General features: G+C 40.6%; 1 protein-coding gene and 3 non-coding genes across 4 annotated transcripts in view; 2 read left to right on the forward strand and 2 right to left on the reverse strand.

Annotated features, from left to right (window-relative positions):
- The first annotated feature begins 671 nt into the window (after positions 1–671).
- On the forward strand, positions 672–775 carry LOC148548005 (small nucleolar RNA R71). Its single transcript, XR_015898661.1, has one exon. It is a non-coding gene; the product is annotated as a small nucleolar RNA R71 (small nucleolar RNA).
- Positions 776–7,349: 6,574 nt separating this feature from the next.
- LOC107612160 (uncharacterized) overlaps positions 7,350–27,107 on the reverse strand; it is a 36,431-nt gene continuing 16,673 nt past the window's right edge. Inside the window, exon 5 of the transcript XR_015896731.1 lies at positions 7,350–7,947. The gene's annotated coding sequence lies outside the window, so the exon portion shown is untranslated. The remainder of the gene's footprint in view (positions 7,948–27,107) is intronic.
- Positions 15,984–16,087, reverse strand: LOC148548006 (small nucleolar RNA R71). Its single transcript, XR_015898179.1, has one exon. It is a non-coding gene; the product is annotated as a small nucleolar RNA R71 (small nucleolar RNA).
- Positions 25,374–25,477, forward strand: LOC148548007 (small nucleolar RNA R71). Its single transcript, XR_015897821.1, has one exon. It is a non-coding gene; the product is annotated as a small nucleolar RNA R71 (small nucleolar RNA).

Here is a 27,107-nt window from a genome sequence, read left to right on the forward strand (position 1 = left end):
CTTGAATCTCTTGGCATATTCCTTCAAATAAGGCTTCAATCTTAGAGAGCCTGTCATCAATTGATGAGTGGTTCGGAGCAGATGTGCTGTTTTGGTTTTGATAAGTATGTGGAGAAGTGTTGTTGTGGGGGTGTTGAGATGTCCTCTGGGTGAATTATTGGTGAGCTGCATTGTTGTTGGAGTTGTAACGTCTCTGGTCTTGGTTTTGATCTTGCTCACTTCCCCACCCAAAGTTCGAGTGATTTCTCCATCCAGGGTTGTAAGTCTTGGAGTATGGATCATAGTTTTTCCTTGGTGAATTCCCAATGTAGTTGGCTTGCTCCTGACTCCCTTCTGCTTCTTGGTTTACTCCTTCTTGTGTTGCTGATGAAGTGGAGATTGCTACTACTTGGTTCATCTCCATCTTCTTTGTGAGGTCAGCCAGCTGCTGGGTTATGAGCTTGTTTTGGGCCAACAGAGCATCTACATTGTTTAGCTCCATCACTCCTCTTGTGTTCCCTCTTTCGGAAGCATAGAAGTAGTCGTTTTCTGCTACTGTTTCAATAACATCTATGGCTTCCTCAATGGTCTTCTTCTTGTTCAAAGACCCTCCTGATGAATGGTCTACTGCCTTCTTTGACTCATAAGAGAGCCCTTCATAGAAAATGTGCAGCTGGACCCATTCGTTGAACATGTTAGGTGGACACCTCCTTGTTAAGTCTTTGAACCTCTCCCATGCTTCATACAGAGTCTCACCATCCTGTTGCTTGAAGGTTTGAACCTCAGCTCTCAACCTATTGATTCGTTGAGGAGGGTAGAATCTTGCTAAGAATTTGTTCACCACATCCTCCCAAGTTGTCAAGCTCTCCCTTGGGAAGGATTCCAGCCACTTGGCTGCCTTGTCTCTGAGTGAGAAGGGAAATAAGAGAAATCTATAGGCGTCAGGATGAACACCATTAGATTTCACTGTGTCACATATTCTCAGGAAGGTGGTCAAATGTTGATTGGGATCTTCTTGAACACCTCCTCCAAATGAACAGTTGTTCTGAACAAGGGTGATGAGCTGTGGTTTAAGTTCAAAGTTGTTGGCATGGATTGTTGGCTTTTGGATGCTACTTCCACAATTGCCTGGGTTTGGATTAATGTAAGAGCCCAAAACTCTTCTATCCTCCCCAGCATGATTTGCTCCACCTCCTCTGCCATGGTTGTGAGTCTCTTCTTCATGATGATTTTCCATGTTTTCTTCCATGTTTGGTTCAAAGTATTCCTCAAACTGTTCCTCCTCTTCTTCAGCACCAACTACTCGTTTTCCTTTTGCCTCTCTCCTTAGTCTAAGGAAGGTTCTCTCTGGTTCAGAATCAAAGAAAGTTGAAGCCCCGCTTCTTCTCCCTGTCATACAACTAACAAGTACAAGCAGAGAAAATAGGTGCAGACAGTATTTGTGTCAGAATTGATGTTAGTTGTGGGTGATGCAATATATCAAACAGTTAGTGGGTTAGCAAATAGAATTAAAAATAACAAAGAAAAACAAAAGAGTAGATGGAGAAGGGAAGAAGTTTAGCTAAAACAAAAAGTAAATCACTCAAACAGAAAAATGAAATTCACAAAATAAAATGCTCAATCTAGTGATCTTCCAATCTAATCATTGTTGATGCACAATCAATCCCCGGCAACAGTGCTATAAACTTGATGCGGGAAAAACTTGTCTCACAACAAATCTCCCTTCGGCAAGTGTACCGAATTTGTCGTCAAGTAAAAACTCACAATAGAGTGAGGTCGAATCCCACAGGGATTGATTGATCAAGCAACTTTGATTAGAAGAATGTTCTAGTTGAGCGAATCCAGAAAGTGGGTTGAGAGTTGCAGAAAATAAAATGGCGGGAATGTAAATAATAGAAAAGTAAATGCTAGAATTAAATGACTGGAAGTAAATGACTGAAAATAAATTGCAGAATTGTAAATGGGAATGGGGGATTTGCTCATAAAAGTAAATAGCAGAAATTAAAGAGAATGGGTAAGATCAGAGATGGGGAGTTCATTGGGCTTAGGAGATGTTGCAATTCTCCGGATCAAGTTCATTTTCATCTCTTCCTCAATCAATGCACTCATTGATCTCCTTGGCAATCTTAAGTGATTGAATTACAATTTCTCGCAATTCAATCTCTCAAATCTTGATCAATAGCCAATTCCTTGGTCAATTGCTCATGGGAAGAGATGAAGTATGGTCACTGATTATACCACATGCATTTCCCAAACCAAGTATTGAGAGGGTTATAGTCACATACCCATCCAAACCCAATTTGGTCCAGCATGAGAAAGCATTTCTGGCTTGATCTCTTCATTCCTCTTTCAAGGTTCAAAAGAGATCCAAGTTTGAATAGCTTCTCTTCCAAGATAACTACTCAATTGGATGAAGACCGAAAGCTTTCAAGTAAAATCAAGAGGAAAGATAGAAGAAGAATAATGAAAATTAGTATTGATCCATCAAATTACAACAGAGCTCCCTAACCCAATGAAAAGGGTTTAGTTGTTCATAGCCCTTGAAAATGAAAACAAAGATGGAGAATACATCATAAAACTAGAAATTGCAAAGAAAGTAAAATACAGAGAGTGGTTCTTCAGCCTCCAGAACTCCTTTACAATTCAAAGTTACTCCTATATATACTACTCTTCTCAGCTTCTAGTTCACTCTTCAAGTCTTGGGCCTTTGGATCTTGAGTTTGAAGCAGTTCCTTTCTTTATTTGGGCTTGGCTTTACTTGCAGAGAGAAAGTGCAGAGTGGGCAGAGACTTAAGCTCAGGGCGTAAAGGGTGTTAATCATTTAGTGAAAGTCCAAGTTCAGGAACGTTAGTGACACTTAAAATTGTCACTAACGTTCCAATGCATCCCTTTTGCCTCACGTTAAAACCCACGTTAACTAGGTTAACGTGGCTTTTAACGTTGCCTTGTCAACCTTCGAGAACGTTAGTGACACTCAACATTGTCACTAATGTTCCAGTGTGCCCCTTCTTGCTTCACGTTAAAGCTCACGTTAACTAGGTTAACGTGGCTTCTAACGTGGCCTTTGCCATCCTTCGAGAACGTTAGTGACATTCAACATTGTCACTAACGTTCCAATGTGCCCCTAGGTCTCACGTTGGAGTCCACGTTAACTAGGTTAACGTGGCTTCTAACGTGGCCATCTTTTAGCCATCCCAACGTTAGTGACAATGTTGAGTGTCACTAACGTTGGCTCATCCTTCATTTCTCATCGTTAGCTTCCACGTTAACCAAGTTAACGTGGAAGTTAACATGACTCTTGGGGGTTGTGTGGTTGCTTCAACGTTAGTGACAATGTTGAGTGTCACTAACGTTGTCGACAACTCTTCATCCTCTTCGTTGGTTCCCACGTTAACCAAGTTAACATGGGTGTTAACGTGGTACTTTGCACCATAGGCCAACGTTAGTGACAATGTTGAGTGTCACTAACGTTGGCTTCTCTTCCCCCCTTTAACGTTAGAGGCCACATTAACTAGGTTAACGTGGCTTCTAACGTGGCCACTTATGAGTAATTGCCAACGTTAGTGACAATGTTGGGTGTCACTAATGTTGGCCCAACTTCTCTTCTCTACGTTAGAGTTCACGTTAACTTGGTTAACGTGACTCTCTAACATGGGCATTGATGGCTTTTTTTGAGAGTGTTATTGGCAATCACTTTTCTCATTAATCTTGCAAGTTATCTCCCCTTTTCTTGCTTCCTTTTGGTCCTGAAATCAAGCAATAAAGTGCATCAAAGCTCTAGACCAAGTCATGTGTAATGCAACATAATATTTGTCACTAAACTTATGCAAAATTCTCATGAAATTATGTAAAATGCACAATGTATGCTTGAATCAAGGCATAAGTGAATATCTACCCAAAACTAGCTTATTTCCTAAAGAAATGCATGAAACTAACCTAAAAACAGTAAAGAAAAGGTCAGTGAAACTGGCCAAGATGCCCTGGCATCAATACCCCTAGCTCGACCACTCAAAAGCAAAAAAGGAGGAGGAAATTGGACTGAATATTGTGAATACCATCGAATCCGTGGGCATTCTACCAACGAATGTTTTGACTTAAAGAATGTCATAGAAAAACTAGTAAGAGAAGGGAAATTAGATCGGTATCTGGCCACTCGGGATGATCTGCAAAGAAAAAGAAGAAGGGACGAAGATGTCGGACGAACCGAGCGATCACCTCGTACACCAGAAAGACACGTCCACATGATACACGGCGGATTTGTGGGAGGAGAAATCTCCAAATCATCTCGCAAAAGATATCTTAAAGAAGTATATCATGTTGAGGGTTGGCGGTCTACCCAGGATCTCGGCCGGTACAAGCTCTACTAAAGGCAGAAGAAAGCTCGGACCAGAACGATCCCAAGCTGTGGAAGAGCAAGTACAAGCTCTACTGGAGGCAGGATTCATAAGAGAAGTCAAGTACCCACTATGGCTAGCTAACGTCGTCTTGGTAAAAAAATCAAATGGGAAGTGGCGAATGTGCACCAACTACACTGATCTCAACAAAGCCTGTAAATGATCCATATCCACTCCCAAGTATCGATGCTCTAGTAGATGCCTCCTCCGGATATAGATACCTCTCGTTTATGGACGCTTATTCGGATACAACCAAATCCCAATGTATCCACCCGACCAAGAAAAAACTTCATTCTTAACCCCAAAAGCAAACTATTGCTACATCGTCATGCCTTTTGGTCTTAAAAATGCGGGAGCTACTTACCAGAGATTAATGAATAAGGTCTTCACGGATCATATTGGAAAAACCATGGAAGTCTATGTGGATGACATGTTAATAAAGACACAAAATGAAGAGACGTTGCTGTCCGACCTCGCCCAAATATTCAACACCATAAGAAGGCATGGCATGCGACTTAATCCTGCAAAATGCACCTTCGCAGTAGAAGCTGGAAAATTCCTGGGTTTTATGCTCACACAAAGAGGAATTGAGGCAAATCCAGATAAATGCCAGGCCATACTCGATATGAAGAGCCCGACTTGCATCAAAGAGGTACAACAGCTTAATGGTAGACTGGCAGCCTTGTCCAGAATTTTAGCGGGATCAACGATAAGATCTCTCCCCTTCTATGCTACTCTAAGGAAAGGAAAGAAATTCGAATGGACAAAGGAGTGCGAACAGGCCTTCCAAGATTTCAAAAGATTCTTAGGATAGCCACCTATCCTATCTCGGCCACGAGAAGGAGAACCACTCATATTATACCTTGCAGTAGGAAGTCAGGCAGTAGCCTCAGCACTAGTTTGAGAAAACGACAGTGGGCAACAACCCGTATACTTCATCAGTAAAGCATTACAAGGATCCGAGCTAAACTACCAAAAATAGAAAAATTTGCCTATGCTCTCATACTAACATCTCGACGTCTTCGTCCATACTTCCAAGCTCACACTATTAGGGTTCGGACCAACCAGCCCATAAAAGGGATATTGCAGAAAACAGACCTAGTAGGCAAAATCTTTTAATGGGCAGTCGAGTTGTCCGAATTTGACCTTCAATACAAAGCTCAGACAACCATCATATCATAATACCTGGCCGATTTCATTGCAGAATATACAGGCACCCCGGAAACCCCACAGAATGGAATCTCTACGTGGATGGCTCCTCAAATAAGATTGGAAGTGGCGCGGGTGTGATAATTGAAAATAACCAAGGAACCCAAATCGAACTCTCTCTCAAATTCGGGTTCCCTGCCTCAAACAACCAAGCTGAATATGCGGCACTACTAGCTGGTTTGAAGCTGGCTAAAGAGGTTGGAGCTCAAAAACTCATCATATTCAGCGACTCACAGGTGGTCATGATGCACGGAAAACTTGTCTCTCAACAAATTTCCCTTCGGCAAGTGTACCAAATTTGTCGTCAAGTAAAAACTCACAATAGAGTGAGGTCGAATCCCATAGGGATTGATTGATCAAGCAACTTTAATTAGAGGAATGTTCTAGTTGAGCGAATCAGAATTTGAGTTGAAAATTACAGAAAATTAAATGGCAGGAAAGTAAATAACAGAAAAGTAAATGCTAGAAACAAAGAGCTGAATGTAGATGACGGAAAGTAAATTGCAGAATCTTAAATGGGAATGGGGTAATTGCTCATAAAAGTAAATGACAGAAATTAAAGAGAATGGGTAAGATCAAAAATGGGGAGTTCATTGGGCTCAGGAGATGTTGCATTCTCCGGATCAATTTCATTTTCATCTCTTCCTCAATCAATGCACTCATTGATCTCCTTGGCAATCTTACGTGATCGAATTACAATTCCTTGTAATTCAATCTCTCAAATCTTGATCAATAGCCAATTCCTTGATCAATTGCTCATGAGAAGAGATGAAGTATGATCATTGATTATACCACATGCATTTCCCAAATCAAGTATTGAGAGGATTATAGTCACATATCCATCCAAATCCAATTTGGTCCAGCATGAGAAAGCATTTCTAGCATGATCTCTTCATTCCTCTTTCAAGGTTCAGAAGAGATCCAAGTTTGAATAGCTTCTTTTCCAAGATAACTACCCAATTGGATGAAGATCGAAAGCTTTCAAGTAAAATCAAGAGAAAAGATAGAAGAAGAATAATGAAAACTAGTATTGATCCATCAAATTACAACAGAGCTCCCTAACCCAATGAAAGGGGTTTAGTTATTCATAGCTCTAGAAAATGAAAACAAAGATGGAAAATACATGATGAAACTAGAAGTACAAAGAAAGTAAAATACAGAGAGTAGTTCTATGCCAAGAGGCTCCCTATAATTTCCAACTCTCATTTTAATTCAAAGCTACTCTTATATATACTACTCTTCTGATCTTCTAGTTGGCTTTTCAAGTCTTAGGTATGGGCCTTTGGATCTTGAGTTTGAAGCAGTTATCTTCTTCATTGGCTTAGTTTTACTTGCAGAAAGAAAGTATGAAGTGGGCAGAGACTTTAGCTCAGGACGTTAGTGGTGTTAACGTTTAAGTGGAAATATGGGTTCGAGAACATTAGTGACAATCACTTTCTTCACTAACGTTCCTCACCAAAGTAAGAGCCACGTTAACTCCAACGTTAGTGGCACAAACGTTGCTACTAACGTTGCCTCTTTGTCCTTCGCACACGTTATTGGGACTTACCTTTCCCAATAACGTTGAGAAGTCTCCCCCTTTCCTACGTTAGAGTCCACGTTAACTTAGTTAACGTGGCTCTTTTAACGTAGGCTTGCCAACCTTCGAGAACGTTAGTGACACTTACCTTTGTCACTAACGTTCCAATGTGCCCCTATTTCTCACGTTAGAGTCCACGTTAACCTAACTAGGTTAACGTGGCTTCTAACGTGGCCATGCTAGCCATCTCCAATGTTAGTGAAAAAGTTGAGTATCACTAACGTTGGCTCATCATTCCCTTATCCACGTTAGCTTCCATGTTAACTAACTTAACGTGGGAGTTAACATGGCTCATAGTGGCTTGTGTGGGTTCATTCCAACGTTAGTGACAATGTTAGGTGTCACTAATGTTGGCGATCACATTCTTGCTTCGCGTTAACTTCCACGTTAACTAAGTTAACGTGGGAGTTAACGTGGCTTATGGAGGCTTGGCCAACGTTAGTGACAAAGGTGAATGTCACTAATGTTGGCTTCTCTCTTGCTTCTTAACGTTAGAGCCCATTTTTAACTAAGTTAACGTGACTCTTAACGTGGCCACTTATGAGCTTGGTCCAACGTTAGTGACAAAGGTAAGTGTCACTAACGTTGGCTCCATTTCCTTTCCTCCACGTTAGAGTTCACGTTAACTTAGTTAACGTGACTCTTAACGTGGCAATGATGGCTTCGAGAGCGTTATTGGTGATTACTTTTCTCATTAACTTTGCAAGTAACTCCCATTCCATGTTAGGAGTTACGTTAATTAGATTAACGTGGCTGCTAACGTGGTTCTTCCTTGCTTCCTTTATCCTGAAATCAAGCAATAGAGTGCATCAAAGTTCTAGTCCAAGTCATGGGAAGTACAACATCCAATTTGTCATTAAATTCATGCAAAATCCTCATGAAATCATGTAAAGTGCACAATGTATGCTTGAATCAAGATGTAAGTGAATATCTACCCAAAACTAGCTTATTTTCTAAGGAAATGCATGAAACTACCCTAAAAATAGTAAAGAAAAGGTCAGTGAAACTGGCCAAAATGTCTTGGCATCACAACACCAAACTTAAAGCTTGCTTGTCCCTAAGCAAGTACTGGAACAAGAGAATGATGAATGGAATGCCAAGAGAACTGAGTCATTCTTATGGAGGTCATGTCCCTAGTTTTATGGTGGTTTCATGCATAGCAACTTAGATTCATTCCTTTACTGGCTTTCAGACCTTTATCATGTCCTAGAATACTCACTGTGATTACATCCCATGAGACTTTTATTCATTGATCCTTTTGTTGTTATTTCAGGGCTTATTTGTGTTCTTAGGCTAAGTGCTCTGTAAGGGGACGACTCTTTAAGATAAGCTTTCAGCCAACACTCCCGAACCAGTTGGTTCAAGGTGCTAGGTGTTAAGACACCCCTAAGGACTTACTCCCTCAAGTCTCTTTCCCCCATAGATACACACCACAGGCATATAGTTTATTTATTTTCTTTTCTTGAGACCTTGGTGTCTAGCACCTCTTTGGGTTACTAAATGCTCTGTAGTGAGGGTTACTCTTGATAGTGGACTTTCGGCTGATAATCCCGAGTTAGTTAACCCAAGTTACCAAGTGATAAGGCCCCCCTAAGAGCTTATTCATCCAAGTAAATCCCTCACACAGGAACACCACAGACACATGCTTCAAGATTAAAACCATTGGTGCCTAGCCTTATTGCTTACTCTTTTACTTTTATTTTTCCACTTTCATTTTTCTTTTCCCCTTTTTCTTATTAGGATCTTGTTATTTAGCTAGTCTCATGGGATGTGTTCAAAGCATAGTATTTATAACAGATAGTTGTCTTTCCACCTTGTGGTTGAACCAACTTAGCTAACTTATGATCACACCATAAACTCATGCACTTACTCCATAGTATGAACTCCACTCTGGTCTTTTGTAAACACTCATTCTCTTTTCATTTGATTTAAAGGGAACAAGCATACAAGTAAGCCTAGTGATGATGCAGTGACATAAAGACTAGCAAGCATAGACCTCTTCAACACAACTTAAATAACAAAATAAAAAAGTTCAAACTAACATGGAAGCAAGTTCTATTTCATACAAGATCTTCCTTATTTAAAGCATAGAGAAAGATGGACCAAAGAAGAAACTCCACCACCTTTTACTCATGTGCTTGCCCATGCTCTCCTCCTTGCTTGACCTCCTTGTGTCCCTCTTGAGTGCTCGTACTCCCACTCTCTTTGCTTTTTCCAATCAACTTCTTCCAGAAACCACTATCTTCCATCTTTTTTTTTTTGTGTTTCCTTTTGCTGTTTCACCTTCCTCTCTTCTTGTTCTACAAAGTCTTTTTGGACCTCATCATATGTAGGGATGGCATAGTGTAGATCATGCATATGACTAGACATGTAGTTCAACTTGGCTTGAGTGTTTACGTTGAACTCCTCCCTACGTAGTTGCCGTCCTTCATTAAGTACAGTAAACTCATTGAATGCTTTCATCTGAGCTATTTGCCGCTGATTGAGTTCCTGCAAATGCTTATCTTGACGTTCTTGCCTCTCAATAACCTGGTGGATGGCTTGAGTGAGCTGGGAGTATTGTTCCTGTTGCTGCTCCATTTGTTATTTCTGCCATTCTTCTTGTTGGCTCATCCAGTTGGACTGAAGGTTTAGTATTTGCTCTTGTCCTTCCATATGTCTCATCCCCAAATCTTCAATGGCCCTTAGAAGGTGATTCATATTCAAGTCGGCTGTGTCATGATGCTCTTCTTGTTGATATTCTTCTTGATGAGGCTCCTCTTGGTGAGCTCCTTCTTTTGCTTTTAGTTTCCCTATTTGTGGCCTTCTTTGTTGCTGAGCAGGTGTAGTATAGACCAGACGCTGGATTGTCATTAGCCTCCCTGGGTTCACCCAGTCTGGATTGCTATCCTCAAAGACCACCTTGGCATTTGTGCACAATCTGAGAAAGGTGCTGGGGTACCAAAGTCTGGCACCTGATTCAAGCTTCTCAGCTGACTCTTGAATTCCTTCAGCTATCAGTTCATGCACATTGATTTCTCCACCTTGTACTAGGCAATGTACCATAGTTGCTCGGTTAATATTGACCTCTGAATTATTTGCAGCTGGGAGAATAGACCTCCTCACGAGTTCAAACCACCCCTTGGCTTGCGGACTAAGGTCTCCCCTCTTTATGAACCGGGGTCTTCCATCTGCATACCTCTCCCAATCTGCTGCTATAACACAGATGTCAGTCACGATTTCTGTGAGCTCATCATTGTCAGGGCTCTTACTTATCCTTGCATGATAACTGGGCTCATCAAAATGTGGTGATTTCAAGTGAAGATTTCTTGTTATAGCATTTGGGCTGAAGTCCACCCCCTTTCCTCTTACATAGCTTTTGAAGGTTGGGGCCCTGGTTTTGTCTTCTCTAATCACATTTGCGTAGAACTTTTTGATGAGGTTTGCATTGATCTTCCCCTTTGGATTAGTGAGCCTTTGCCACCCTCTTTGTTCAATTTTCTCCCGAATCTGTGGGCACTCATCTTCATTGATTTGGAAGGTTAACTTGGGCAGTATCTTTTTGAGCTTTATCCGCTCAAATTCTCGTTCAGTGAAGGCAGTTTTGAATCTCTTCTCATCGAAAGGAATGCTCTCCATTGGTTCCTTCCTTTTTTGCCTCTTGGAGCTTGATGATGCCATGAATTTGAGTTGCTGTGTGAGGGGGTTGGAAGGTAAGGATAGATGAAGAATTTGGTTGGTTAGGATGAGGTGTGATGAAGAGGTTTTGGACGCCGAAAGTGTGAAGTGTGGAGAGTGGGAATTTGAGTGTGAGGGGTAAGTATGCACTAGGACACACTTATATAGGGAGATTATGAGTGAGTGGAGGGTGTGGATTGATGGAATGGTTTCTTGATGGACGGTTGGGGTTGTGCATGGAGAAAGGACAAGGATCATCACTTTGTGAGGGTTATTGGTTCGGTCTCCAAGGGTCTCCTTTTTTTCAATGTTGCATGGCAACAATTTCCAATGCATTCCTTCTTGAGACAAGGGTGTAGTTTCTCTTCATGAAGTGGCCGAACCTTTCTCATTTAATTGTCCAATCAATCCCCTTCAATGCTCCTCTCCTTTTTCCTATAAAAATAAGAAAAATTAATATCATAAGAATTCAAAATTTACGGCTAGAATAATAAAGAAAAAGGATTGGATTGTTTATTCATCAACACCAACTAACTAACTAACTGTGTATCCTTATATGCATATTCGTGGCACCTTGGGGTGACACCAAACTTAGTTTGGAGCACTGTGATGAAAAGTTTTGTTCAAAGCTCCAAGACTAGCATGCTCTGAGTTGCATCCATGCTTTCTTGGCATGCTTTGAACACCAAACTTGTTCTTCACTATATACTGCATAATAAGGATTTCACCAGGTGTTTGTCGAGTTTGGGTTGGAATTCATGAATATTGACTTATTCACTATTAAAAGCATATAAAACATGGGTTGCCTCCCATGAAGCGCTTCTTTAGCGTCACTAGCTTGACATTTCTCCCTCATCAGGGTGGTTGGTAATGCTTAAAGTCCCCCCCTCTTGCTGTGGACTTATATCCATTGGTTGTATCAATGATCTCTACATGTTCCAAGGAGAGAACTCTGTTGATAGTGAAGACCTTAGGTAACTGAGATGGTACAATGGGGAGATCAGGGGGGATATCTGGGAAGTAAGCTGAGATCACTTTATCCCCTGGAGAGAAGTCCTTGGTAGGGATCTTCTTGTTCCTCCACCTCCTTGGTACCTTCTTCTTTGTTCCTTTTGATGTTGCCTTGCTCTTTGTGACTTCTTCTTCTAAGGAAATTTTGTTGTTGTCTTCACATGTCTCTGGTGGTTTAGGTTCCTCCAGCTTTTCCTTGAGCTATGACAACTGCTTATTTCCTTGTTCATTAAGCAAGGATTTTTCCTGATGGGCTGGTTGTGCTTCAGTGCTTGCTTCCTCTTTCAGTATCTCATCATGATCTTTGCTTGGTTCTTTGTTCTCTTGGTCTGCTTCTTATGAGAGTTTGAAGACATTAAAGCTGAGTCGTTCATCATGGATCCTCAATATTAGCTCCCCTCGCTCCACATCTATGAGTGCTCTGGCTGTAGCTAGGAATGGTCTTTCCAATATGATTGGGTGGGTGTGACTCTCCTCCATGTCCAGGATGACAAAGTATGTGGGAAGGAAGTATTTCCCAACCTTTACCAACATATTTTCCACCACTCCTATTACTTATTTTTGAGTTTTGTCTGCTAGCCTGATGACTACATCTGTGGGCATTATCTCATTGATCTGCAGCCTCTTCACCAGGGATAAGGGCATTAAGTTGATGCTTGCTCCCAAATCACAGAGTGCTCTATCAAACATTGTTTCTCCTATGGCGCAGGGGATGTGAAAACTCCCTGGGTCCTTTCTTTTTGTAGGCAACTCTGGTTGAATGAGGGCGCTGCACTCCTTGTTCATCACTATAGTTTGGCCTCCCTTGAGTGAGCTTTTCTTGGGAAGCAGTTCCTTCATATACTTGATATATGCAGGCATTTGTTGGATGGTCTTGATGAATGGTATGTGATGCCAAGGCATCGTAGGCTAGTTTCACTAGCATTTTTCTGTTAGTTTTAGTTGTTTTATGCATTTTCTTGAGCTTAAAGTAACCAAGAATGGTTAAAAGAATAACAAAGCAATGAACCATCCAAACAATATGATTTTGATGCAAATTCCATGAGTTTTAGTTATATTACTTGAATGCTATGAATGGAAGATTTCTCATGAAATTTTGCAAGACTTTGATGCATTTGTTTGAATGATTTCAGGGAAGAAGAGGCTAAGCAAGGAAGCAACAAAATCAATAAAGGAAGCTTGAATATCACATGTGGAGTTTAAGTTCCAGTTTAAGCCTAAACTGGAGCTTAAACGCCAGAATCATGAAGGCTAAGAAATGCTGGAATTGAAGTTTAACCTCCAGTTTAACCTCAAACTGGAGGTTAAACGCCAGAATGAAAAGCCTCACCAAAGAAGCATTCCACGTTTAACCTCCAGTTTGACCTCAAACTGGAGGTTAAACGCCAGAATGAGAATGCCACTCAGGAAGGAGTTCCACGTTTAACCTCCAGTTTAACCTTAAACTGGAGGTTAAACGCCAGAATGGGAAAAGCACCAGGGAGCCATTTCCACGTTTAAGCTCCAGTTTGACCTCAAACTGGAGCTTAAACGTGTTCGACCAAGTTTTCCCCTCCAGGGTTGCTCTCTCCATTTCCACGTTTAAGCTCCAGTTTGACCTCAAACTGGAGCTTAAACTTGTTCGACACCTCCAGGGCTACCCTTCTAAGCTTCCACGTTTAACCTCCAGTTTAACCTTAAACTGGAGGTTAAACGTGTTCGACCTCCAAGATGCCTCCTTCCATTTCCACGTTTAACCTCCAGTTTAACCTTAAACTGGAGGTTAAACGTGTTCGACCTCCAGGGCTGCCCTTCCTATCTCCACGTTTAAGCTTCAGTTTAACCTTAAACTGAAGCTTAAACGTGTTCGACTACATGACTCTCCAGGGCTGCCTTCTTCCATTTCCACGTTTAAGCTTCAGTTTAACCTTAAACTGAAGCTTAAACGTGCTTCTACAAAAGGCCTCACTGGAAGTGTCTGGCGTTTAAGCTGCAGTTTAAGCTTAAACTGCAACTTAAACGCCACTCTTGGAAAAGGTTTCTGGGCCAAAAATATTGCGGTTTAAGTTAGTCTTTGAGCACAAACATTAACTTAAACTTACTCTGGTATGAAACCCAATTGAATATCATGGTTTATGGGATTGGGCCTGAAGGATTGATGAGTTTGAAATCTCAATTTATTGAGTCATGTGTCATTATTTGATTATCACTAAGTTGGCTCAATGAATGTTACAGAATTTGGATCAACAGCCTCAACAAGATTATGGATCATAAACCCAAGGCAAAAGGAAAGCATGGAGAGGCCTCAAAGCCCAAGAAACACAACAGAAGCTCAATATAGAAAGTGTATAAATAGGATAGAATTGAAGGGAGGAAGGACTTTTACTTTCACTTTTAGCTAGTTTTCATATCTTTGTAATTGAATTCAGAGCTATGACTCACTAAACCCCCTTTCATTGGGTTAGGGAGCTCTATTGTAATTCAATGAATCAATAATAGTTTTTCTTCTTCTTCAATCTTTTCTCTTGAATTTTGTTAGAAAGCTTCTCGATCTAATTCCATTGGGTAGTTGTCTTGGGAAAGAAACTACCCATAATTGGAATCCTTCGGAACCTTGGGAAAGGAATGGAGGATTCATGCTAGAGAAGCTTTCTCACAGTGAATTGGATTGGGGTTTGGATGGATATTGTGACATGTAATCCTACCAAATTGTGGTTCATGAAACTGTGTGGTATAATCAGTGATCGAGCATCATCTCTTCTTATGAACATTTAAACCAAGGGATTGGGAATTTGTTCATTTTTAGAGAGAATTGGTGAGCCAAGGGATTGGGATCCAATCATATAAGATTGCCAAGCAAAATTCAATGAACGCATTGCTTGAGGAAGAGATAAACATGTTTTGATTCGGAGATCTCAATATCTCCTATAACCCAATGAATCCCCCAATTCTGATTTTCATCTTCTCTTTACATTCTGCAACTCAATTCATGCAACCACCCCATTCCCTTTTAATTTCAGCAATTTAGTTTCTGCTCTTTAATTCATGCAATTTAAGATTCCGCCATTTCAATTTCTTGTCATTTACTTTTCCCGCCAATTTTACATTCCGCAATTCTCACCTCAATCTTGATTCCGCTCAACTAGAACACACTTCTAATCCGAATTGCTCACTCAACCAATCCTTGTGGGATTCGACCTCACTCTATTGTGAGTTTTTACTTGACGATAACCGGTGCACTTGCCGGAAGGAATTTTGCCGATCGTGCAATTTCCTAAATCGTAGCATAACTAGTTTATGCGCATCAAGTTTATGGCGCCGTTGCCGGGGATTGGTTTTCGATTGACAATTCTCAAATTGGAAGTTAACTAGATTGAGCATTTTTTTTGTTTTGATTAATTCAGTACAAGTTACTTGTTGAATTTTAATTTCTGCACCCTGTTACATGCTTTCTTTCTTTATGCCTTTAAATTCAAGCAACTAACTCACTGACTCACTAACTGTTTGAATTAATTCCTCAATTGCTCTAACCATACTCTTCCATTAACCAAGAGTATTTCACTTGTTTGTTGCCTGTGCTGTGTTCTTGTATGACAGGTAGGAGAGGAGAGACATCAACTCCTCCATATACCGAACCAGAGAGGACCCTTCATAGACTTAGAAGGGAAGCAAGAGGGAAGAGAGTACTGGGAGAAGAAGAATCTGAAGGAGAGTCTGAGGACAATTTTGAGGAAGCTCTAGATCTCAACATGGATAGAGAAGTTCACAACCATGAGAGAGCTGAAGGAAACAATGCCATTCCTGAGAGGAGGGTTCTTAGTTCATACATAAACTCAACCTCTGGGAATTGTGGTAGCAGCATCCAGAAACCACCCATTCAGGCCAACAATTTCGAGCTCAAACCACAGCTAATATCACTGGTGGAGAATCATTGTTCATTTGGTGGAAGTGCTAATGAAGATCCCAACCAACATCTCACAAAATTCTTGAGAATTTGTGACACTGTGAAGTCCAATGGAGTCCAGGAAGATGCCTATAAACTGCTTTTGTTCCCATTTTCACTTAGGGACAAGGCAGCTAAGTGGCTGGAATCATTCCCAAGAGGGAGTCTAACAACATGGGATGAGGTGGAAAGCAAGTTTCTGGCACGTTTCTACCCCCCACAAAAAGTCAATAGGCTTCGATCTGAGGTTCAGACTTTTAGACAACAAGATGGTGAAACTCTCTACGAGGCATGGGAGAGATTCAAGGATTTGACAAGGAAATGCCCACCAGACATGTTCCATGATTGGGTGCAATTGCATATTTTCTATGATGGACTCTCTTATGAATTAAGGAAGGCTGTAGACCATTCATCAGGAGGTTCATTGAACAGGAAAAAGACTGTGGAAGAGGCCATTGAAGTAATTGAGACAGTGGCTGAGAATGAGTACTACTATGCATCAGAAAGGCACAACACTAAGGGAGTCATGGAGCTGAACCATGTTGATACAATTCTAGCCCAAAACAAGGTGTTTGCCAAGCAACTAGCAGAGCTTACCAGGCAATTAGAAACAAAGCAAGTGGCTGCAATACACACACAAGATCAAGAGGAAGTAAGCATTGAAGGAGGTGATTGGGAAGAGGCCAACTATGTGGGAAACCAACAAAGGCAATCATATGATCCACACTCCAACACTTACAACCCAGGATGGAAAAATCACCCAAACTTTGGGTGGGGGAACCAACAAACCCAACCACAAAACCACAAACCTTACAACCACAACCAACATAACAATTCCACATACCAAAACTCCAACCAAAGATCATACCAAACCACACAAAACACTTACCCCCAACCATCATATCATAGCCAAAATAATCAACCTACTCAACTTAATCCGAACCAACAATTTCAAGATCAATTAAACCGGATAGAAGGAATGATGGCAACCATGAGTCAAGACATAACCGAATTGAAAAGCTTCAGGGATGATGTGAGAGCTACCTTAAGAAACCATGGTGAAAAACTCAAGAGGATGGAGTCTCAAGTAGGAGAGCTATCTCAACAGGCCGTCAAATCAACTGTAGTGTTCCCTAGTGACACAGAAAAGAATCCTAAAGGGGAACAAAAGAGAGTGAGATGGGAAGAATGCAAGGCCATCACCATATTGAAGGAAGTTTCAGAAGAAGAAGGAATCAGGCCCTCAGAGCAGGAGCCAGAAATCTTGAAGGAAGGTGTGGAAGAAGTTAAGCAGGAAAGTGGAACTGAGCAAGCCAAGGAACTGCAAAAAGGCATGCTGGAAATATACCAACCAAAAGCACCATTTCCTCAGAGGATAGGAGGAGGTGAAAAAGGGAAAACCTATTCAAGGTTTTTAGAGACATTTAACTCTCTCCAGGTCAATATTCCCTTTCTTGAGATTCTCCATCAAATGCCTACACACATCAAGTATTTAAAGGAATTGTTAAGCAAGAAAAGAGTTTTGAAGGGAGGACAAACGGTAACAATGAACAAAGAATGCAGTGCTCTCATCAAGAAGGACACACTCTCTAAGAAAACGGACCCAGGAAGTTTTCATATCCCTTGCATCATAGGGGAAACAAAAATTGACAGAGGATTCTGTGATCTAGGAGCTAGCATAAATGTGATGCCTCTAACTCTTATGAAGAGGCTACAACTGAATGAGGTGAGATCCACTGATGTAATCATACAACTGGCTGACAAAACTCAGAAGCAAGCTGAAGGGGTAGTTGAAAATGTGCTGGTGAAAGTGGGGGATTATTACTTCCCCACAGACTTTGTCATTGTGGACATGGAGGAAAGCTACTTACACCCTATCATTCTGGGCAGACCATTTCTAGCCACTACTAGAGCGCTCATAGATGTAGAACAAGGAGAGCTAATTCTGAGAATACATGATGAACAGCTCATTTTCAAAGTTTTCAAACCTGCATCTGAGCCTGAACTAGAACCTGAAAAGCCTAAGGATGATAGTAGCCATCTGTGTTTGGAGGAAAGTAATCCAGCAGCTGAAACTCTAAAACAGTCCTTGGAAGGCAAACAAGAGTTGCAAGAGTTAAAGCCACAAGAATCAGTGGAAACAGATCAGAAGGATTCTCCTGACATAAGGGTCAATGAAGAAATCCTCAAGAGAAAGGGAAGAGTGATAGGGAGATTGCCAAGAGGGTGGAGAAACAAGAAAATTCCCACTGAAGGTTTTTCTCCGGGAGATAACGTGATATCAAGTCATTATCTACCAATCCCACCTGGCCTCAAAACCATTCCTTCCCAGCTCCCTCAAGTGTTCACAATCAGGAAAGTTCTTTCTATGGAACATTTAGAGGTCATGAATGACTCAAGTGGGGACGTTTTCATAGTGAGAGGAGAAGACGTCAAGCACTACAATCCACCCTAACAAGGGACAACCGTCAAGCTAGTGACGTTAAAGAAGCGCTTCATGGGAGGCAACCCATGTTTTAATATCCTTACTTTTTTTGTTTTGTTGTGCATCTAATAAAGCATGGTTTCTTATGCATGAACTTGAATCCTCAGGACAACTGCTGAAAGAGTGCACTAAACATTGCATGTAAAATGCAATTTGCCTCTAAGTTTGGTGTGCCTGAAGGCACCCCAAATTTTATTCAAAATGCATTCAATTTTTAGTGCACAACCAAAGATTAAGTTTGGTGTTCCTCTTTGAACACGGTTCATGAAAAGCACGAAGTTCCTCTGGATTTCAAAATTCATGACAAGTATACCATTCGCATGTTTTAATGCTTTGGTTTCAATTACTTAGGGTAGTAAATTTGTTTAGAATCAAAGAGCCAAGGTGACTATGATTTATTAGAATTAAGCACATTCATTAAGGACAACCAATATGGATTTCATGTCATCAGGAGACTTGACCAAACACTAAGTTTGGTGTCCAAATAATAAGTGTGCATACATGTAGAAGTCACGGCTATAAGCTCATAAAGACAATCATTGATTTACATGTGCAAGTACTATTCATAATTCACATGGACCGAAAAATGATAGCAAACTTGTTTGATTGTGCAGGTACAAAAGAAAAGACAAAAATGAGGAAAAAGACAAAGGGAGGTACGGTGCTTGGTCAAAAAGAAAATTCACAAGTCTTTGAAACTAACACATGGGAAAAGGAAGTTCTGCAAGAAAAGATAGCTACATGTACAACCTAATGCACCCAGAATACTTCCAAGAAAATGAAAAGCAATTCGTCCTTCTCCCTAATTCATATATTTACCATCAAGCCACCCTTCACAAATCACCCTAACCGTCCATTTTGCACTTACGGGCACTATAAAGAACCACTTGGGGAACAAGTTCAACACCACCAAATCTCCTTCATGCACATTTCCTTCATCATAGCATAAACTATCTCTTGCCGAAAACAACCTCCCCACACTTCCAACAACACTTCTTGCTTCACCTTGTCAACTTTAGCTTGTCACTTACCAAAACTAAGGAACCAATGGCAGCTTCATCTAGCCACAAAAGAAGAAAAGACAAGCAGCCAATGGAGGAAAACAGGGAATTCGATGCAGGGAGATACAGATCAGTTTTCCATGAGATTCAAGCCGAATGGATGAGACCTAAAACGGTACTAGCTGAGGTTCCCTTTGACCTTGAAAAGGATGAGTTCCCAGGTGTTTGGGAAAAGATCAAAAAGAGGAAGTGGGAGCTCCTGACTAAGCCAATAACTAAAATCAACATCAACCTGGTGAAAGAGTTTTATGCAAATGCAGTAAGGGAGGATCCAACCAAGAAACCCACATACAAAAGCTATGTGAGAGGGGTGGAAGTTGACTTCAGTCCCAAAGCAATCATGAAAACTCTTGGCCTGAAAAACATACATTTCAGCCAAGCAAGTTATGAAGAAAGGATGATAGGAGAACCTGACTATGCAACTATTGCTGAAGACCTTTGTGCTATCAGAGCTGAATGGGTGAGAAAAACAAGAGGGGCTCCAAGAGTCTTGAGAAGGGGAGACCTAACACCTGAAGCTAAAGGGTGGTATGCAATAGTTAGGAGATCCATCCTACCCACTGCAAACTCTTCAGAAATAGTCCCTAAAAGAGCCATCTTGCTACATTGCATTATGGTGGGAGGGGAGATCAAAGTTCATAAACTCATTGCTGAACAGATACAAGAGTTTAGTGAGAAAAGTGACCCTGAATCCTGGCTCCACTTCCCCAGCACTATCATTAGACTATGCATCGATGCCCAAGTACCACTTGAGGATGAAAGACCTAATTGGCTATATCCTGGATTGGCCATAACCGCGTACAGAATGACTCTTGGCCCAACTCCTCCAAGACATACAAGAAGAAGAAATGAAGAAGGGCAACAAGTGGAAGCCGAGCAAGAAGCAGAACAAGAAAGACAGGAAGGAGAAGACAGAGAAGAAGAGCAAGAAGAGCAAGCAATTCCAGAGAGAAGACAACGAATTCCCAGAGACCCCATGGATATGAGCAGAATGCAGGAAATCATGGAAGGAATGTCTCAACAATACATGAGGTCTCAGGAGAGACAAGAGGACTTTCACCTAAAAATGATGGATATGCAAAGGAACTTTGAATCAAGATTCTTCGATCTGCAAAGGGAACAGAATTTACACTTACAGGAATCCTTCAGCCACATATGCCAACACAAAGATGCCAATGTCTTGGCAATCAAGGAAGCCACTACTTTACAGAATGCAAGATACTCAGTCCAAGCTGATTACAACATCAGTTCGCAAATCAAGCTTAACTACATAGGGGAACATCTACACAAGATGGACCCAGCATTCCCAGCTTTTGATGAGTATTTCAAAGGGAGGAAAGAAGGAGAAATAAACAAGGCAATGATCCTTGAAAAAGGAGTGGAAGAAACGATGAAAAAGGCTGGATTCTAGAAAAAGCTCATAAGAAAAGACAAAGGAAGCACAAGTGGTCAAAAAGAGACAGGAAGCAAGAAGAAGCAGGATCCCAAGAATTAAGAAGAACCAAGCAATAAATAAGAGGTGGTCTCGTTCCTTAATAATCAAATGATCATTGGTTGATTGTCTTTATGAGCTTTCTTTCATCATAAGTCATTTAAGTGTTATGTGGAGTTTTTTTTTTTTTAGTATGAGTGTCTGTTTATTGCTTTGAATAAAGTGAATGCCTAGATGTTTGGATATAACTTCACCTTCTTAAACAAGTGCTTGCCATGCTTGTTCTGTTTCCAAAAATAAAAGAAAAGTTTGAACAAAAGTAACTTGGCTAAATTAGTGACAAATCAAGTAGAATTAAGTGGTGGTATGCATGCTTGATTGTTTAGTCAGATCACTGGAATTAGAGTGTAGAATTATCATTCTTTGTGTAGAAATTGAAAACTGTCTATGGATCTGGATGAATAAATGTCTTTGGCCATGAAAAAGAAAGAAAAAGAAGAAGAAAAAGCCACTGAAAAAGGGCAACCAAAAAGCAAGAAAATTGAGAAAATAAGCTAGGCACCAATGGTTTGAACTTCTGAGACAAATGCCTGTGGTGTTCATGTATTAAGGATATGCTTGGATGAATAGGTTCTGAGGAGTGTTTCAACACTTGGTAACTTGGGTTAACTAACCCGGGATTATCAACCAAAAGTCTATTATCAAGAGCAACCTAAATACAAAACATTTAGTCACACAAAGAGGTGCTGGGCACCAATGTCTCAAGAAGAAATGTGAACTAAAATGCCTAAAGTGGATATGTGTAGTGCACTGATAAGAAAAAGAAAATGCCAAAGGCTTGTGCAACACATGACACTAAGCAAACAAGGAGCAAAGGAGCTCTAAGAAAAAGAAAAGAAAAACAAAGAAGAGAAAAGTGCCAAAGACATAAGAATAACAAGAGGCCATAGCAGTGTTTGATGGATGCAATGAAAAAGTGATAATCTTACCTGATAAGTATGAAAAAGTGATGCTGCAACTTTCTGCATAAAACCCTTCTGATGAACTTCAAATGCTTGCTAATATAGCCAATGTAATTGCTTTCTGTTTCATACTTTCTTCTCAAATAACTCAGGACTTGCTTAGGGACAAGCAAGTATTAAGTTTGGTGTTGTGATGCCAAGGCATCGTAGGCTAGTTTCACTAGCATTTTTCTGTTAGTTTTAGTTGTTTTATGCATTTTCTTGAGCTTAAAGTAACCAAGAATGGTTAAAAGAATAACAAAGCAATGAACCATCCAAACAATATGATTTTGATGCAAATTCCATGAGTTTTAGTTATATTACTTAAATGCTATGAATGGAAGATTTCTCATGAAATTTTGCAAGACTTTGATGCATTTGTTTGGATGATTTCAGGGAAGAAGAGGCTAAGCAAGGAAGCAACAAAATCAATAAAGGAAGCTTGAATATCACATGTGGAGTTTAAGTTCCAGTTTAAGCCTAAACTGGAGCTTAAACGCCAGAATCATGAAGGCTAAGAAATGCTGGAATTGAAGTTTAACCTCCAGTTTAACCTCAAACTGGAGGTTAAACGCCAGAATGAAAAGCCTCACCAAAGAAGCATTCCACGTTTAACCTCCAGTTTGACCTCAAACTGGAGGTTAAACGCCAGAATGAGAATGCCACTCAGGAAGGAGTTCCACGTTTAACCTCCAGTTTAACCTTAAACTGGAGGTTAAACGCCAGAATGGGAAAAGCACCAGGGAGCCATTTCCACGTTTAAGCTCCAGTTTGACCTCAAACTGGAGCTTAAACGTGTTCGACCAAGTTTTCCCCTCCAGGGTTGCTCTCTCCATTTCCACGTTTAAGCTCCAGTTTGACCTCAAACTGGAGCTTAAACGTGTTCGACACCTCCAGGGCTACCCTTCTAAGCTTCCACGTTTAACCTCCAGTTTAACCTTAAACTGGAGGTTAAACGTGTTCGACCTCCAAGATGCCTCCTTCCATTTCCACGTTTAACCTCCAGTTTAACCTTAAACTGGAGGTTAAACGTGTTCGACCTCCAGGGCTACCCTTCCTATCTCCACGTTTAAGCTTCAGTTTAACCTTAAACTGAAGCTTAAACGTGTTCGACTACATGACTCTCCAGGGCTGCCTTCTTCCATTTCCACGTTTAAGCTTCAGTTTAACCTTAAACTGAAGCTTAAACGTGCCTCTACAAAAGGCCTCACTGGAAGTGTCTGGCGTTTAAGCTGCAGTTTAAACTGCAGCTTAAACGCCACTCTTGGAAAAGGTTTCTGGGCCAAAAATATTGCGGTTTAAGTTAGTCTTTGAGCACAAACATTAACTTAAACTTACTCTGGTATGAAACCCAATTGAATATCATGGTTTATGGGATTGGGCCTGAAGGATTGATGAGTTTGAAATCTCAATTTATTGAGTCATGTGTCATTATTTGATTATCACTAAGTTGGCTCAATGAATGTTACAGAATTTGGATCAACAGCCTCAACAAGATTATGGATCATAAACCCAAGGCAAAAGGAAAGCATGGAGAGGCCTCAAAGCCCAAGAAACACAACAGAAGCTCAATATAGAAAGTGTATAAATAGGATAGAATTGAAGGGAGGAAGGACTTTTACTTTCACTTTTAGCTAGTTTTCATATCTTTGTAATTGAATTCAGAGCTATGACTCACTAAACCCCCTTTCATTGGGTTAGGGAGCTCTATTGTAATTCAATGAATCAATAATAGTTTTTCTTCTTCTTCAATCTTTTCTCTTGAATTTTGTTAGAAAGCTTCTCGATCTAATTCCATTGGGTAGTTGTCTTGGGAAAGAAACTACCCATAATTGGAATCCTTCGGAACCTTGGGAAAGGAATGGATGATTCATGCTAGAGAAGCTTTCTCACAGTGAATTGGATTGGGGTTTGGATGGATATTGTGACATGTAATCCTACCAAATTGTGGTTCATGAAACTGTGTGGTATAATCAGTGATCGAGCATCATCTCTTCTTATGAACATTTAAACCAAGGGATTGGGAATTTGTTCATTTTTAGAGAGAATTGGTGAGCCAAGGGATTGGGATCCAATCATATAAGATTGCCAAGCAAAATTCAATGAACGCATTGCTTGAGGAAGAGATAAACATGTTTTGATTCGGAGATCTCAATATCTCCTATAACCCAATGAATCCCCCAATTCTGATTTTCATCTTCTCTTTACATTCTGCAACTCAATTCATGCAACCACCCCATTCCCTTTTAATTTCAGCAATTTAGTTTCTGCTCTTTAATTCATGCAATTTAAGATTCTGCCATTTCAATTTCTTGTCATTTACTTTTCCCGCCAATTTTACATTCCGCAATTCTCACCTCAATCTTGATTCCGCTCAACTAGAACACACTTCTAATCCGAATTGCTCACTCAACCAATCCTTGTGGGATTCGACCTCACTCTATTGTGAGTTTTTACTTGACGATAACCGGTGCACTTGCCGGAAGGAATTTTGCCGATCGTGCAATTTCCTAAATCGTAGCATAACTAGTTTATGCGCATCAGTATGTTGACATGCAGAGATGCAAACAAGTCAAGAAATCTTGAGTATATTCTCTTCTCAATAGCACCATTGAGTCGTTGGGGAAAAGGTGCATAAAGTCTCAGCAGCTCCTGTTGTGAGATTTCTGGTTTTTGGTGATCTTTTTCCTCCTTCTCTGTTGAGGTATCTCCAGGTTGTTCTGCCAACTTGTTTGGCTTGTCCTCAGTCTCCTTATCACTTATAGTGACCATCTTGCAATCTTCCCATCTTACTTTCTTTGTTTCACCTCTCTGATTCTTCTCTGTGTCACTTGGGAATCCATCTGTAGGTTTGGGAATCTGCTCAGAGAGATACCCCACTTTGGATTCCAACCTCTTGATTGTGTCTCCCTGGTTTTTGAAATTGGCTCGCACTTCCTCCTTGAATGCCTTGTTGTCTTGAATCTCTTTGCCTATGCCTTCAAGTAGATTCTCAATCCTTGAGAGTCTGTCATCAAATGATGGTAAATTGGGATTAGAGGTGGAAGGATGAGGAGGGTTATTTTGGCCTTGGTAAAGGTTTTGAGGGGGTTGGTTATGTAGGTGCTGATATGGTCCAGATGTGAAATGTTGGTGGGCTGCATTGTTGTTGGGATTTGAATGTCTTTGATCTAGGCCTTGGTCTTGTTGATTTTCCCACCCAAAGTTTAGGTGATTCCTCCATCCAGGGTTATAGGTCTTAGAGTATAGATCATGGTTTTGCCTAGGTGAATTCCCAATGTAGTTGGCTTGCTCCTGACTACCCTCTGCTTCTTCATTCACTCCTTCTTGGGTTGTTGATGAAGTAGTGATTGCTGCTACTTGGTTCCTCTCCATCTTCTTGGTGAGGTCAGCCAGCTGCTGAGTAATGAGCTTGTTTTAGGCCAACAGAGCATCTACATTGTTTAGCTCTATTACTCCTCTAGTGTTGCCTCTTTCAGAAGTATAGAAATAATCATTCTCTGTTACTGTTTCAATGACATCTATGGCTTCCTCAATGGTCTTCTTCTTGTTCAAAGATCCTCCGGATGAATGGTCTACTGCCTTCTTTGATTCATATGACAGGCCTTCATAGAAAATGTGCAGCTGCACCCATTCGTTGAACATGTCAGGTGGACACCTCCTTGTCAGGTCCTTAAACCTCTCCCATGCTTCATAAAGAGTCTCACCATCTTGTTGCCTGAAAGTTTGGACCTCAGCTCTCAGCCTATTGATTTGTTGAGGAGGGTAAAATCTTGCTAAGAATTTGTTCACCACATCTTCCCAGGTTGTCAAGCTCTCCTTTGGGAAAGACTCCAGCCACTTGGCTGCCTTATCCTTGAGTGAGAATGGAAATAAGAGCAGTGTATAGGCGTCAGGATGAACACCATTAGACTTCACTGTGTCACATATTCTCAGGAAGGTGGTTAGATGTTGATTGGGGTCTTCTTGGACACTTCCTCCAAACGAACAGTTGTTCTGAACAAGGGTGATGAGCTGTGGTTTTAGTTCAAAATTGTTGGCATGGATGGTTGGCTTTTGAATGCTACTTCCACAGTTTCCTGGGTTTGGATTGATGTAAGAGCCTAAAACTCTTCTATCCTCCCCAGCATGATTTGCTCGACCTCCTCCGCCATGGTTGTGAGTCTCTTCTTCATGATGGTTTTCCATGTTTTATTCCATGTTTGGTTCAAAGTATTCTTCCTCTTCCTCAGTACCAACTACTCTTTTTCCTCTTGCTTCCCTCCTTAATCTAAAGAAGGTCCTCTCAGGTTCAGAATCAAAGGAAGTTGAAGCCCCGCTTCTTCTCCCTGTCATACAACCCACAAGTACAAGCAAGGAAAATAGATGCAGAAAGTATTTCTGTCAGAATGACTGTTAGTGTGAGTGATGCAATATATCAAACAGTTAGTGGGTCAGTAGAATGAATGGTAAATAACTAAAAACGAAAAAGTAGGGGGAAGGGAAGAAATTAACTAAAACTGAAAGTAAATTACTCAAACAAAAAATTAAATCAAACGAAAATAAAATGCTCAATCTAGTTACCCTCCAATTTAATCATTGTTGATGCACAATCAATCCCCGGCAACGGCACCATAAACTTGATGCACGGAAAACTTGTCTCTCAACAAATTCCCCTTCGGCAAGTGTACCGAATTTGTCGTCAAGTAAAAACTCACAATAGAGTGAGGTCGAATCCCACAGGGATTGATTGATCAAGCAACTTTAATTAGAGGAATGTTCTAGTTGAGCGAATCAGAATTTGAGTTGAGAATTGCAGAAAATTAAATGGTGGGAAAGTAAATAACAGAAAAGTAAATGCTAGAAATAAAGAGCTGGATGTAGATGACGGAAAGTAAATTGCAGAATCTTAAATGGGAATGGGGTAATTGCTCATAAAAGTAAATGACAGAAATTAAAGAGAATGGGTAAGATCAGAAATGGGGAGTTCATTGGGCTCAGGAGATGTTGCATTCTCCGGATCAATTTCATTTTCATCTCTTCCTCAATCAATGCACTCATTGATCTCCTTGGCAATCTTAAGTGATCGAATTACAATTCCTTGTAATTCAATCTCTTAAATCTTGATCAATAGCCAATTCCTTGGTCAATTGCTCATGAGAAGAGATGAAGTATGGTCACTGATTATACCACATACATTTCCCAAATCAAGTGTTGAGAGGATTATAGTCACATATCCATCCAAACCCAATTTGGTCCAGCATGAGAAAGCATTTCTAGCATGATCTCTTCATTCCTCTTTCAAGGTTCAGAAGAGATCCAAGTTTGAATAGCTTCTTTTCCAAGATAACTACCCAATTGGATAAAGATCGAAAGCTTTCAAGTAAAATCAAGAGAA

This window comes from Arachis ipaensis, chromosome B8 (assembly GCF_059453495.1).
Source record: "Arachis ipaensis isolate K30076 ecotype BB chromosome B8, ASM5945349v1, whole genome shotgun sequence".
Classification (NCBI taxonomy): Eukaryota; Viridiplantae; Streptophyta; class Magnoliopsida; order Fabales; family Fabaceae; genus Arachis; species Arachis ipaensis.